Source organism: Thunnus albacares, chromosome 6, assembly GCF_914725855.1.
Source record: "Thunnus albacares chromosome 6, fThuAlb1.1, whole genome shotgun sequence".
Lineage (NCBI taxonomy): Eukaryota > Metazoa > Chordata > Actinopteri > Scombriformes > Scombridae > Thunnus > Thunnus albacares.
The window spans coordinates 25,562,767-25,575,428 of NC_058111.1; the positions used below are offsets into that span (position 1 = coordinate 25,562,767).

The 12,662-nt window shown below is 41.5% G+C and overlaps 1 protein-coding gene across 5 annotated transcripts in view; it reads left to right on the forward strand.

The window, feature by feature from the left end:
• The first annotated feature begins 10,832 nt into the window (after window positions 1-10,832).
• Window positions 10,833-12,662, forward strand: part of fli1 (Fli-1 proto-oncogene, ETS transcription factor) — a 33,098-nt gene continuing 31,268 nt past the window's right edge. For 2 of the 5 annotated variants that reach the window (XM_044354272.1, XM_044354273.1), the window contains exon 1: window positions 10,834-10,980. The gene's annotated coding sequence lies outside the window, so the exon portion shown is untranslated. Of the gene's footprint in view, window positions 10,981-12,662 lie in introns of all 5 variants that reach the window. The other 3 variants (XM_044354274.1, XM_044354268.1, XM_044354271.1) reach the window with 3 other exon arrangements.

Sequence of the window (12,662 nt, forward strand, 5' to 3'; positions counted from 1 at the left end):
TCTTGCATCTACATCAGCTCCGAATTAAACTGATATGAGTCCATTTCTATCTGAAAATCTAAAATCTTTCAAATAGCACTTGAAGAAATCATCCTCTATCACTACTTTTCTTTTTTTTTTCCCTTTTTTTTTTGATAGATGACAGTGTTCAATGCCACATTCCTCACTTTATCCCATCAGGGGTTTAAAATCTTGACCGGATAACTTAAACCCTGAAACAAAGATTTCATGACAGGTTCATTCTCTGCCTTGAAAGATACAGTATCTGGAGTCACATAGGGGTCATATTCTTATCCTTACCATCTGTCCAGAAGTGACAATCCCACATTGAAAACACAGAAAAAAGTCCCATAAACGAAGCTATAGTTTGCTTTAAATAAACCGAAAAGGGTGAAGCAAGCTTTGAGACGTACTACCAGTCCCACAAACCCAATGTTTCAGCTAAGGAAACCATGTTTTGTAGATGAAATATTAGTAATAATAAATGGGACAGTTCTGCAGTCCTTGTGTTGTCATTATCAAGCGACATTGATGGATTTCTGTCATCCCAGTGCTTTTTTTAAAAAAAATCAGCACACCAAACCATACCGCTGTCTTTCCTCCACCAGTTCCTGACGTCTTGGTGAACAGCTCCAGACTGTGAATCCTTTTGTCTCATTTTCTCATTTTGGATCTTCCAAAGATAGCGCTGACAGGTGATATTAATGGTCTTTTATTAGCATCGTCCTGATTGCTACAGATTTTTGGAAGCAAGAGATAGAGAGGGAAAGAGCAAGAAAGAGAGAGGGTGGGGGGGGGGGGAGAAAGAGAGTCCTCCGCCCACCGCTTCTCACAGGAGATCGCCTCTCTCTTTGATAGCCTGCCCGAATCTGTTCCCCCAATAGAAACTGCCCAGCAGATGTTGTTGCTGTATGTCGACTACAAAGAAGGAGCCCTTTATGAGAAGAACATCTATTTTGGGCCTCAGTGTTTCCGAGCTGTGGTGCTCATTGCTCAGTGAGAAAAGTACAGGCCTAATCTTTCTGCTGCTGAAAACTGTTTTATTCCCTGCCCATGATATTTTTAGATTAAAGCCCAGTTCTAATGAATAAAGTGAGGATGTAATATTTTATGACAGTATCAATATGGCATCACCGCGGTGGGCTGGGGCCTGAAAAAGCCTGCGTTGCTATTGGCATCAGCAGAGAGAAAAAGGGGTAATATGGAGTGCTAACCTCAGTGAAATAAAGAACATGGGGCAGCCTTTGCATCAGGCCTGACTAGATTAATTTAGAAGTGTTCGTGGTTAAGAGTCTCACCCTCACCCAAAGAACCGTGACTTTGTTGCACTGTTGACTGGGAGGCAAAGGTCTTGGGGGCAATATTAGCTCTTGATATTATCTTTAATTAAAGCACCAATCCCTCAGCCAAGTTGTCCAAACAGTCCTAAATAGGCTCTGTAAATCAGACAAACATCCTCAATATTTGATGGGTCGAGAGTGTGCACTATAGCCTCCAGATGGTTTGTGTTTCTCAAGCGTTTCACGAGGGATGGTACGGGACAGCGATCTTCTGTTTGAGTGTGCCTCTTGACAGAACGAGTTCCTCCAAATCACATGCTGAGTTGTTGGATTTCTGCCTAGGTCACTCTCGCTCCCCTTTTTGTGTTCTGTGCGTAGGTTTCTCTGTATGTGTGTGTGTGTATGCGTGTGCTGTAACTTCAGTCTAATTCTCTTATTTATCAGTAAATGTTGTGTTTATTCACTGGCATACCCCCAACACACTGATTCAAACTAACACTGCACATTTAGCATTTTATGCAAAGAGCCAGTACAGCACACAGGACAGTGAGCAGCGACAGATCATGAATTTGCATGTATTTTATGTCATACATGATGACTCAGAGAACAAGTGTCGTTTTCAAAGCTTATACAATCTTTAACCCTTACATACTGTTCATATTCTGACCCTTCACAGCATTACATTATATTCTGCATCACTTTTGGGAAAAGTCATAACATTTAAGTGTAAAAGAATGGTGTTAAGGGTGTTTTTACTGTTGTCAAATGTAAAAAATTGGTCAATTTGATAAGAGCTAATAAATTTACAGTTAACATTGCGTGGCAAAATAATACCCTTACACTGATCTTTTGTGAGAAAAAAGATGAGAGTATAGTAAGATGAAAGGAAAAAGCAGGCTGAGGAGGGAGGGAGAGAACGAGCTGCTGAGTCCAACATGCCCCGGTTGATAAGCTGCTGGCCTGGCGCCAGAATAACCCCCCACCCTCCCCTCTTCAATACACATATACACACACAAACACCCCACCCAGTGGCCAGCTTGACCCCCCCGTCCACCCTCTCCCACCACCACCACCACCACACACACACACAGTCACACCACCACCTCCACCACTCCAGTGGCGTCTACAGCTTGCTATTCCTCTTCATTAGTGTCCCAGAACGAGATGCTTGTCATGTAATTAGCAGAGGAGGTTTTCTGAATGCCTGTGTAAAACACACTCTCATTAGAGGAGCGAGGGAAGGCTGGAGCGAGAGAGGAGAGGTGGAGAGGCAGGCCTGGGAGGCACGGAGAGGGAGAGCAATCAGTGAGACAGATGGGGAGAAAGACAGAGGGACAGAGAGAACACGCAGGAGACAAAAAAAAAATTGCTGAGAGCAGCAAGAAAAAAACAGAAACTTACATGATGTGAGTGACAACTACTTGGTCTGGACAAAATTATAACCTCTCACCTCAGTCAACTGGTATTTTCTGCAACAGGTATTTAATCCAGAATGTGTTTGCTCAGTTTTAGTCAAACTCAAATGTGATAATCAATGAGTCAAGTGAATCTGGACAATCGGAGATAACAGGGATAATACATGAACTTCCAATCCATCCAGGACTGCAAACACAAACATCCTCTAAGTTTTGTAGTTTTTGTCCACTCTCTACATCACGTACACTCTGCTGAAGTGGTTATCTCCTCTGAGAAGAGATGGCTCTTCTTCACAGTGTTAACCCATTCACACACCTTTTACACAAAACCCAGGCTGATTAAAGTCCACTAACCTAAATCCATCCTGGAGGTAATTAAAAGATCTCAGTGATCCCATTTACACTGACCCTCAGTATTTCCCTGCTCACTGTTGTGAGAAAGAGGTATCATTAGCTACCACTACATCCTTGTTGTGTTCACACTGATAACAACATCAGTGCTGCTAGTAGACCTGTCAGCTTCGTTCAGTTCACCCAGCCTGTGATGAGGTGTGGTTCAGGCGGCAGAGGAGGGCTTATCGGGGTGATGAGAGGGAAGAAGGAGCAGCTTGTCAGTGGCTGGTTTTCACCAGATCTGTCTTGTGTCCTGGGTCTGGTCTCCTTTCCTGTCTTATGTATTCTGTGCAACCCGCTCATCCTCCAACTCTCTGTCCTTGCCACACCTTCAGGGTTGGAAAGTATTTGGAAATACCTTTTATGTCTTGTTTTACCACACCTAAATGACAGACAGGTAAAATAAATGTAAAGCTTATTTTAGAATTCTCCTGATGTGATAAACCCATCCAACCTGGTAATATAATCATGAAACAAATGCTATAATAAATTTATTATACTCAGGTCTAACCATGACCAGTCTCCCTAGCAGATACTTGCTAGGTTACTATCTCTTAGTCACTCCTCTGCGTCATCAGAAAACATATTATAATGAGGTCTAAGAGAGATAAAGATCATATATTGATTTTTTCTGAAGTTTCTGAAATGATTGTTGCATATGGCCATGGAATTTTTTTTTGTAAACCACCAGCTTACAAGAACAGCTAATTGTATTCATGAAACTAAACTATTCTCAAGTCCCCTTAAAGTGTAACTAGCAATTATAGCTGTCAAATAAAAGTGGAGGAAGTAGTAAATGCACTTTGTTAATGGCGTCTTTATGATCCCTTGAGCCATTGATTGGTTGTCTACCAATGTCTCTTTGCTGATTTTTCCCACTAGCTTTCTAGCTGCAGCAACATCCCTGTGCTTGCTCATGGGGGAACTGTTGGGTCTCTCTAAATCTAAGAGTACGGCCTTGACCTGCTTTATGTGAAAAGTGCCCTGAGATGACTTTTGTTGTGATTTGGTGCTATATAAATAAAATTGAATTGAATTGAATTGTGATTTCCAAGTCAGTCCACAGGTGAACGCCACTTTGATGCTCTGCCTGAGCCAAATTTCATTCAGGGTTGAAGACCAGAGAAAAAGTCTTTCCAAAAACTAAAAAGTATGGACTTCTTAATCTCAGAATATCTTTATCATTTGCTTTTGTGTTTACCAAGTGAAAGGACTATGATAACTGGGTTTGTGGAGTTCTCTCTCCCACTTTAACTCTCTTACTCCGATACTATCTCTCTCCATCTTTGTCTCCCTCTCACACACATGCACACGCAGCCGTGCAATCTCTAGCCCATCTCTCATCACCACTGTCTGGCAGGGTGGTGCGTCTTTGTTTCTCTCCAACTTTTCACTCCCAGTCTCATGCTCCGATTCCCATTTCCAACCACCAGCTGCCCTCACTCACCCACACCTCACTCACCCCTACTCCTACTCCCACCTCTTACTGTGCAGAAACGAGGGTTATTTTTAGAGCGCAGTTGATGGTTTAAGGATGTTAAATCCATATAGTGCCATGGATTTTCAGTGAGGAAACAGGCTGTTTCTCTTTTTGCCCCGTAACTTCCATTTCATTTCCTCCTTTGCATCCTCTCTTTCCTTCTCAGAAGCCCTCTCTCTCCAGAACCCCCCTCCACCCCCCCAACACTTTCTCTTTCTCTTACCATAAGCTTACCTTCTCTCTAACCACTCGATTGTCAACACAGCACCACCGCCATGTTATCGCCTCCCTCCTCACACCTACACAACTCATTTCTCATTCTCTGTTTCTCGTCTTCATCGTCTCTCTTCCTAGCAGTGTGCTTTCTTTTTTTTTCCCTGTGCATGCAATCTGGGCCTGTCATCATTCAGACTGCTAACCAACTCTGCTGTCTGTTTATGGATGGAAGATGCTTTCAGTGTGGCACTGCAGAGTGATGTGTATTACCATGCTTTACTTTACATGGTTCATGTTTGTGATGTAGGTAACATCCCGAAAGCAATCAAGAGCACACAGCATATGTCTCCTTCCTTTCTAGGTATATCCATGTTATATCATTAAATGCTGAGATGACAGTAAACATTTTGATTTGTCTTCCAGACGGTCAAACTGTGGTTTTGCACACTATGTACCTGTATGCATGACATAGATTAGTATCAAGTTGAGAGAATTTTAGAGGTCTGCCACAGCTGACTTAAAATGTATTGTTTTGTGTTACTTGTGAAAGTAAACATTACTATAAAGGCTCCAGGAGTAATGTAGTTATAAGAATAACAATGTTGAGTTTTATGTTAACGGTGCAAACTTTAAACTAAATGCATACATTGGCATACTCAAAGGTTTGCACCGTACTGAGGAAAGTTTCAAACACAAGCCTGTTCGTAACACGCTGCTGCTATCACACTTGTTTCACAGCTCAACTGTGCCCTCTATCACTGGATCTCTGAAATGCAGATACAGCACATCTTCAACAATCATTTTTAGCACAAGCATGACACAAACAAACAAAAAATTGATGTGAAATTTTGAGGTGTCTTTTGACATTTTATTAGTTTCTGTCACATTGCATAGAAACAAAATATCTAAACCTTCTTTTTTTTGTGAAACGATATCTGACATAGAGCTGGAATGCTCTTCTGTCAGGATGCAGTCAGAAAGCTGGCATGGCCACCTACTGGCTTCTGTGCGTCTCACCAGCCGTCTCAAATGGCCCTCACCATGTGTTAACACTTTACTCCCCAAATACCCATGATGACAGCGTCGCTCTGTCTCTTTAAGACCTGGTGTGGAATGCTGTGGTTTGCCTAGGCGTTTGGGGTAGTGCCCTCACCCACACATAAACACAACCCTAAAAGTGACTGTGACTCACTCTCCTTCTTGCTGTCTCTCTCTCTCTCTCTCTCTCTCTCTCTCCTCTTTCATTCTTAGATGCTTTCCTTGCCTCGTCCTTGCATGTGTAAGAATATGTTGTTTTGTGGCCTGTACTTTCATTCTGCTTCACTCGAGTGTTTGAAAGAAAACAATGTCCCGCTCTCATCTGGCTGGCACAGATTCAGTGCACGGCAGCGTGTGCTTCCTGTTTCACATGTTTGTTTGTGCCACAGGTGAAGGGGAGGGTGCCATTGTTTGTCTTTGGCCTCAATAAGCCCACAAAGGCTGTTTTTTTTAAAAAAAAAAACTTCAAACAGTTCAGGATAAGAAACAAACTTCTTATCTTGCAGATGTCAATCTCTTGAGTCAATCACAGGTATATGTGCCTTGATACGCAATATAAGCAAAATAATAAAAAAAAGAAAAAATGATTAACTTAAGAAACTGACACATTTTCATCATGAATCACCTGCTAATTTGCACAAAAAAATACTTGTTCATAATGTCTCCCATTATGAACAAAAGGGCACCCAGAGCCTCAATGAGCTGCTTCTAGCTTGAGCCAGAGAGCCCTCCAGTGGTGAGAGTTGGCATTGCATTTTCCTATGAATAGGATCAATAGGCAAGCTCCCTTTATTAGATCCAGATTTGACCGTCTGAAGGCACAGATGAATGATTTTTGTAGTCTGGTGAGCAGCCCACATCGAGTTCAGCCTGTCAGACATGTCTGGGGGGACGTGGGGGAGGAAAGAGACGCAGGCCTCAAAGTAAAAGCCTTGAGAATGCGGGACAGGGGTAAACCCTAAACCTGAGAGCTCAGCCCAGGCTAGCAGCCTTCCAGGGAACAACACTTTTCTTATTGAGCCAGCGGGCCAGACTCAAATGAGAGGTGACAGCATATTCATTTCACCTAGTGTTTTTCTTTAAGGGCTTTTTAAAATGCTGCTGAATGATGAGCGGTCAGTGGATTTATAGTTCAGGGGATGATTTAGGCTTTCTAAATGGCACTGCTTTCCTCCTGAGCCTATTCGCCCTGCTTTTTTCCACAGGAGCAGTCATGTTCAGGGGCTTTATTTCAGCCGTGTGTTGTTCATGTAGGGATGACTCCCCCCTTGGCAACTGAGATTGATTTTAAATGTAAAGGGAGCACCTTGGTTTCCCATGCCCAGTCTGGACCAGAGGTGGGGTGTGTCCACACTTATAGCTGAATTGACATAAGATAAGTGGTCTGGGAAATCCACATATATTCCCCTCAGAAAAGAGAAATTCACCGTATTTTTTTGTGAGTTTTGTGAAAAGTAATTGTGGGCACACACACTGTAGATGCATAAAGCGTATAAAGTCATGCACATGCACGCACACATGCAGACACTGACTCTCATACGCACAGCTCTTTTGATGAAGTGCATACCAGAACATATTGTATGTAATGACAACATGCATTTTGTCTCGACACCACATGTTGCTCCCCAAACATCCACTCTCCTAAGCTCTCATCTCAGCGCTTAACCCCCAGGGCGAGAATACCAAGACTGAACAGATGAGGTCATATCGTGGACGTATCAGAGGTTTGCTCTGGACCTGATGAGTGGCAACACATCAGGAGGCATTGGGAGGTCGTTAATTTATAGGGATGCTATTACCTTCATAAATGCTTGCCTCATAAAATGACTGCCTTGCTTTAATTTAATACTTCCCCTTGCTAATTATCACCGCAGACATGAATGGGCCACTGTCTGCACTCTGTGTGAGCTATTTTCAATGGACAGGCGTAGTTTTGATAAGTTTATTTGAATTTTTTGGTTTCATATTGTTAAGTTGTGTTGAGTCACTGAACCTGTTCGGTTAGGCTGGCAGGACAAGCACGTGTTCTAAACTCCCTTACCCTTATCTTTTAACATAAGAAACAGTAGCTTTGTCATCATTGCAGTTTGTTGTATGTAAGTGTTGAGAGAGGGTACAGTGGTTAAGACCCCTTACAAGAGCTACAGGTCATCTCACATTTCTCCATTAGGCCTTTCTTTTTTTTTTTTTTTAAACTGGTACAAACATTAAGGTAAGAAAACTTCCACTCTTTTGAACATGAGCTCTGCTACATGTTGTCCCATGTCTGGCCATGACCGCCTGGAAGCTTGCGTGAAAAGATTTGATATTCTGCCCTGCCTTCCCTGGTGCCACACTGCCATTTTCTCTCTCCCCAAGGAGGGGAAAAAAAGGTCTGGAATGGGACCAATCTCCATCTCCAGATCATCTCTCGGTAGCCCCTTCAACTAAATAAATAACTCATTACAGTTCAGAGTAAGGAGCTTCATTTACTCTAGGCGATGTAATCACAGATGTCTGTAGGTTGCCCACATCATCTCAAATACAAGTGTTTTTGGTGGAATCCCAAGAGAAGGAGCTCTGAAATGTTAACATACCAGTGAGGAAAGACTGGCAGTTGACTGCATATGGGGAACTGTTGATGGCAGATTGTTTGGCCTCGTTGCAGAATGGGATTAAGTCTGTTTATTATCACACAAGGGAAGATTCTGTTTGCAACATTAAAACACATGAAGCTAAATAATAACAAAAGACAATCACAAGACTCCACCAGAAGCATAATCACCTCACAGCCACATTCCATATTTAATGTCATTACCAAGGTAAAGTACAAAAGCCAAGAATGGCAGGGAGGTGCAAGGCTTGATGAAACAACCAGACAGATGATTTGCAAATATATTTTGACACAAGAGAGGGGGTGTTGCCACATAGGACAAAGCAATCAGTGTCAGAGAGTTTAGACAATCACAGCAGGTCAATCTGACAACCTCTGATGACCTGGTGCAGTTTGAATTGTCCCCATAAATCATGAGTTCAACCTAAGTTTAAACAAGTCCATTGAAAATATCAATTGACCTATAGTGTAGTGTAGGTATAGAAAATACTGTAGGTATAGAACAGTGGATGATCACTTGAATGAAAATGCACCGAAAATGTAGACTGTTTTTGTCTTTTTGGTGTTAATAAGTAAATCACACAACTTCTGTTTTTACTCATTCTAAACTGAACTGCTTCTGAAATGGGATTTTACTTCATATGTGATGTCTTTATGTCTTTTGTAACAATGCTGGTCACTAAGGTTGCCATCAAAAGCTCTTTTTTGGTTAAATGGGGACACTTTGCTTAGCCCAGTGTCCCATTAAAACAGCTGATGCTCCAGCACTTAATTAATATTAATGCTAATATTAGCTCAGCATAACACATCTCTAAATTATCATATAATATATATGTATTTATTTTTCTTTTTTTCTTTCTTGAGAATTTAATAGTTGCTGTTCAAACGTGTTAGAAAACTTCTTCTACTGTATCCTGAGGAAGGCAACACAGCAGGCGCATGAATGCCATTTTTCAGTAAAACGGATGTTGGGATTTCCGTCCATTGTTTCATGCTGGGAACACTATTATCAATGTTGTTGTTCTTAATCATTGCATTAGGAAACGGTGCAACAAACAGAAGGTCTAGCCGGTGATGAAAGACGACCTTTTTACCAGATGACCTCTGTAAAAAAAAAAAAAAAAAAAAAAAAAAAAAAAAAATCATCTTATAAAGTCACTTAGTATAGTTTTGCGTTTTAGGATTGTGCTGTTGTAGTGTTGTTGTTGCATTTGTTCCCAAGGAAATCATTTTTCCCCCCAGATCAACTTAAATCTATCTGAACTATTGTCTATTTGAAAAGAAACAAATTAAACTGTCTATAAAAAATAATGAGCAGGAAAAAAAGCAACTGTCGGATCATGATAAAGATTTAAATTAGAGCAACAGATCCCAAATCTCTCACTCATCTTTGGCATCTTTATATGCTCTCCAATGCAAAAAAAAAAAAAAAAGTTACAGGCAACTTCTCTGTTTCACTTCGGTTGCTCTGCGTGAAATAGCGACCTTGATGGGGCTATAAAATGCCATGGTTGGGCGACTTTCCTCACCGTGAATTACCCTACATCCTTTGGGGGACTCTTGGTCCAAGATGAGGGCAATGTGAAGGAAATGAAGTTAGTGAACTGAGTGGGGTCAACTGAGCAGGAAAAGACAACCCCGCTGCAGAGGAACTCGTGTTGCTGTTGTATTCCTGCGGGAACTGTCACCATGAGGACAAGCAGGAGCATGAATGAATACCTGCTTATGAATTATTGTACAGATGCTTTTGTTGATTCATTATTAAAATAAATTGCACTAATTCATCGCTAATAAGAATTCACATTTGGATTGTATTCACCTTTGCCTTACTGAAAGGAGTGAAGGTTTATCTTGCAGTGTAGAAGTGTGAAAATCGAGATGACCTTCTATTTTTCCAGAAATATTCCACATCATGTTTGATCCTCGTGAGTGATATGTTATTAATTAGTAGAAATCTGTCACATAAAACCTTTTTTTCAGTTATAGAGCCCAAATCCATAGACATTGTACATCAATGTGGTGAAGGAAAGTTTACAGGTGAGAGAATATTGATATTTTCTTGGAAATAAACTCTTGTTTTTGTATTAATGTCTGTGTTTTTTTCAAGATCACATACTGATACCATATGCATCCCAGTTGTTCAGAAATTTCCAGTGTTGTGCACATTCACTTCATCACAAATTAACACCAACAACTAATAAAACAACACAAAAACAAAACAAAAAAAAATCTTTAACATTTTTATCGACAATTGTCTTCGCCAAAAGACTTTATAAAGCAGATTTATGACGTTCTTTCTGGCTTTGCTTTTCCCTTATTTCATGGTTCAGTGGCCTCACACGGCAGGCAAGGGGAGGTTTTCTCTCGCTGCTCATTGGTCGCGGCTCTCTCATCTTAGGAGCATTTCCATTCATACACCCGGCGCTCCTTTTCGACCCTTTCAAAATATCTCACTGTCATCATCATCATTGGGAAACGGCTTTGCTTGGACGGGACTAATTATTTTAAAATTGGAGGAGGAGTGATTAAATCGAAAAGATCAAACGACCGACACAATAACGACAGGTGAGTGAGAAAAATAAAAGATTCGCGTTTACTAAAGTCTTGCTCAGGCAAACTCTGCAGCGTAGAGGTGCATTCAGAAGGACAATAAATCATTTACACTTGTTTTATTGCTATAATTGATGCCCAGAACAAAGTCAAATTAGAGGATTGCACCTCAGTCGAACAAAAAAAAGAGTGAGCGTTACGGAATGACTGCGGTAGTGAACCTCAGTCTCAATCTTTGTTATTTTTGTGACTTGCGAACTTTTTTATACAAAGTTTTACCTCATTCAAGGTCCGAGTTTTGCACTCGAAAACTACTGAACTTTTTGTCAGTTACTTTCTTTGCAGCCTCACTTTAGGGGAAGTCTAGTCAATGGTAAGGAAAAATGGAATGCGTAGTTGGCTCTCGTTTATGATGGATAACAGCAAGGTAAGATGCTTAAAATGTAACACTAGAGGGGTCCCGGCCCACGGGGCCGTCTCGGAGGAAGGTTCACGCCGTTATTCACCAGTCCTCCTCTGCGTAATTGGCTGCAGATGCGGTATCCTATGCGCGTTTTACCGCTTAGAAATTGGATGCATTTGGGGAACTTTATGAGGCGAGCCCTGCGTTTGCCTGCAGGAGCCGAGAAGACAAAAAAAAAAAAAAAAAAAAAAAAAAAAACAGTGGTCCCCTACAAGTATTTAAACCGTGCCACGTTCATATATAAGCCCCCCCACCCACCCCCCTTCCTTGGCTAATTTATCATGGGGGGAACTGAGGCAGGAATTCAATGCGCAACAACACTTCAGCAGAAACGTGAAATTGCGCTGTAAAAAAGAGAACTTGTGGTGCCATTAACCACTGATCGCGTGTAGGTGCTATAATCTGCCCTGTGCTTTTTTTTATTGTTCATCATTTTTCGTTTTTTGTTGAATTTCTCTGTCAGGCATTGGCTTAAGATCACACGGGCCCCTCATGTGCATCCACCCCTAATTATGCTAAAAATACAGAGTCGGAAAAAAAGGTTCCTGGTTATATATTTATAATCCTGACAGGTCAGAGCACGCATGCTACTGATCAGGAGAGGGATGTCCCATAGGTCTGGTTAAGATGTGTTGAACTTTAATGGTGCGTCATGAATTCAAATATAGAGGTCCATATACGTTCATCTGCTTTATCACACAGTCTATATAACAGCTATTTGTGATGGTATATGCCTCTGCCTTCCTAATAATTGCGCAGGGAGGGAAGGGCTAAAGACACCGTCCTCTAAGTGCCCTTTCACCCTAGACTTTGTAAGCTGCACTTATTAAAGCGAAAAGTGTTTCAATATGTGGTAAGCTTTAGGGGAAAACGTGATGGGGGTTGGGATGGGGCCCATGGACCTCTTCTTCTTGCTGCCCAGCTCCTATTGGGCGACTTGGAGTAATTCATCCATGTTACCAGTGCTGTAATTTCCATCTATTGGTGTTGTTAATGTTCGGACAACTGCCATTAAAGCCTACCCGTATCTAATAGCTCTGACCACTGTTAAAAATTAGGGTTATATGAATAAATCCAGGCATTATGTGTGCAGTCAGACATACAGGGGGCCATTAAGCAAATTTGACTTTCTCTTTATTTTGGTGTGGTAACCCCTGAGTGCCCTATGTGTGTAAGTCCACAAAACCAGCGGTATTTTGTGAATGATTGCTCCACAGCACGTCTGGTATATCAG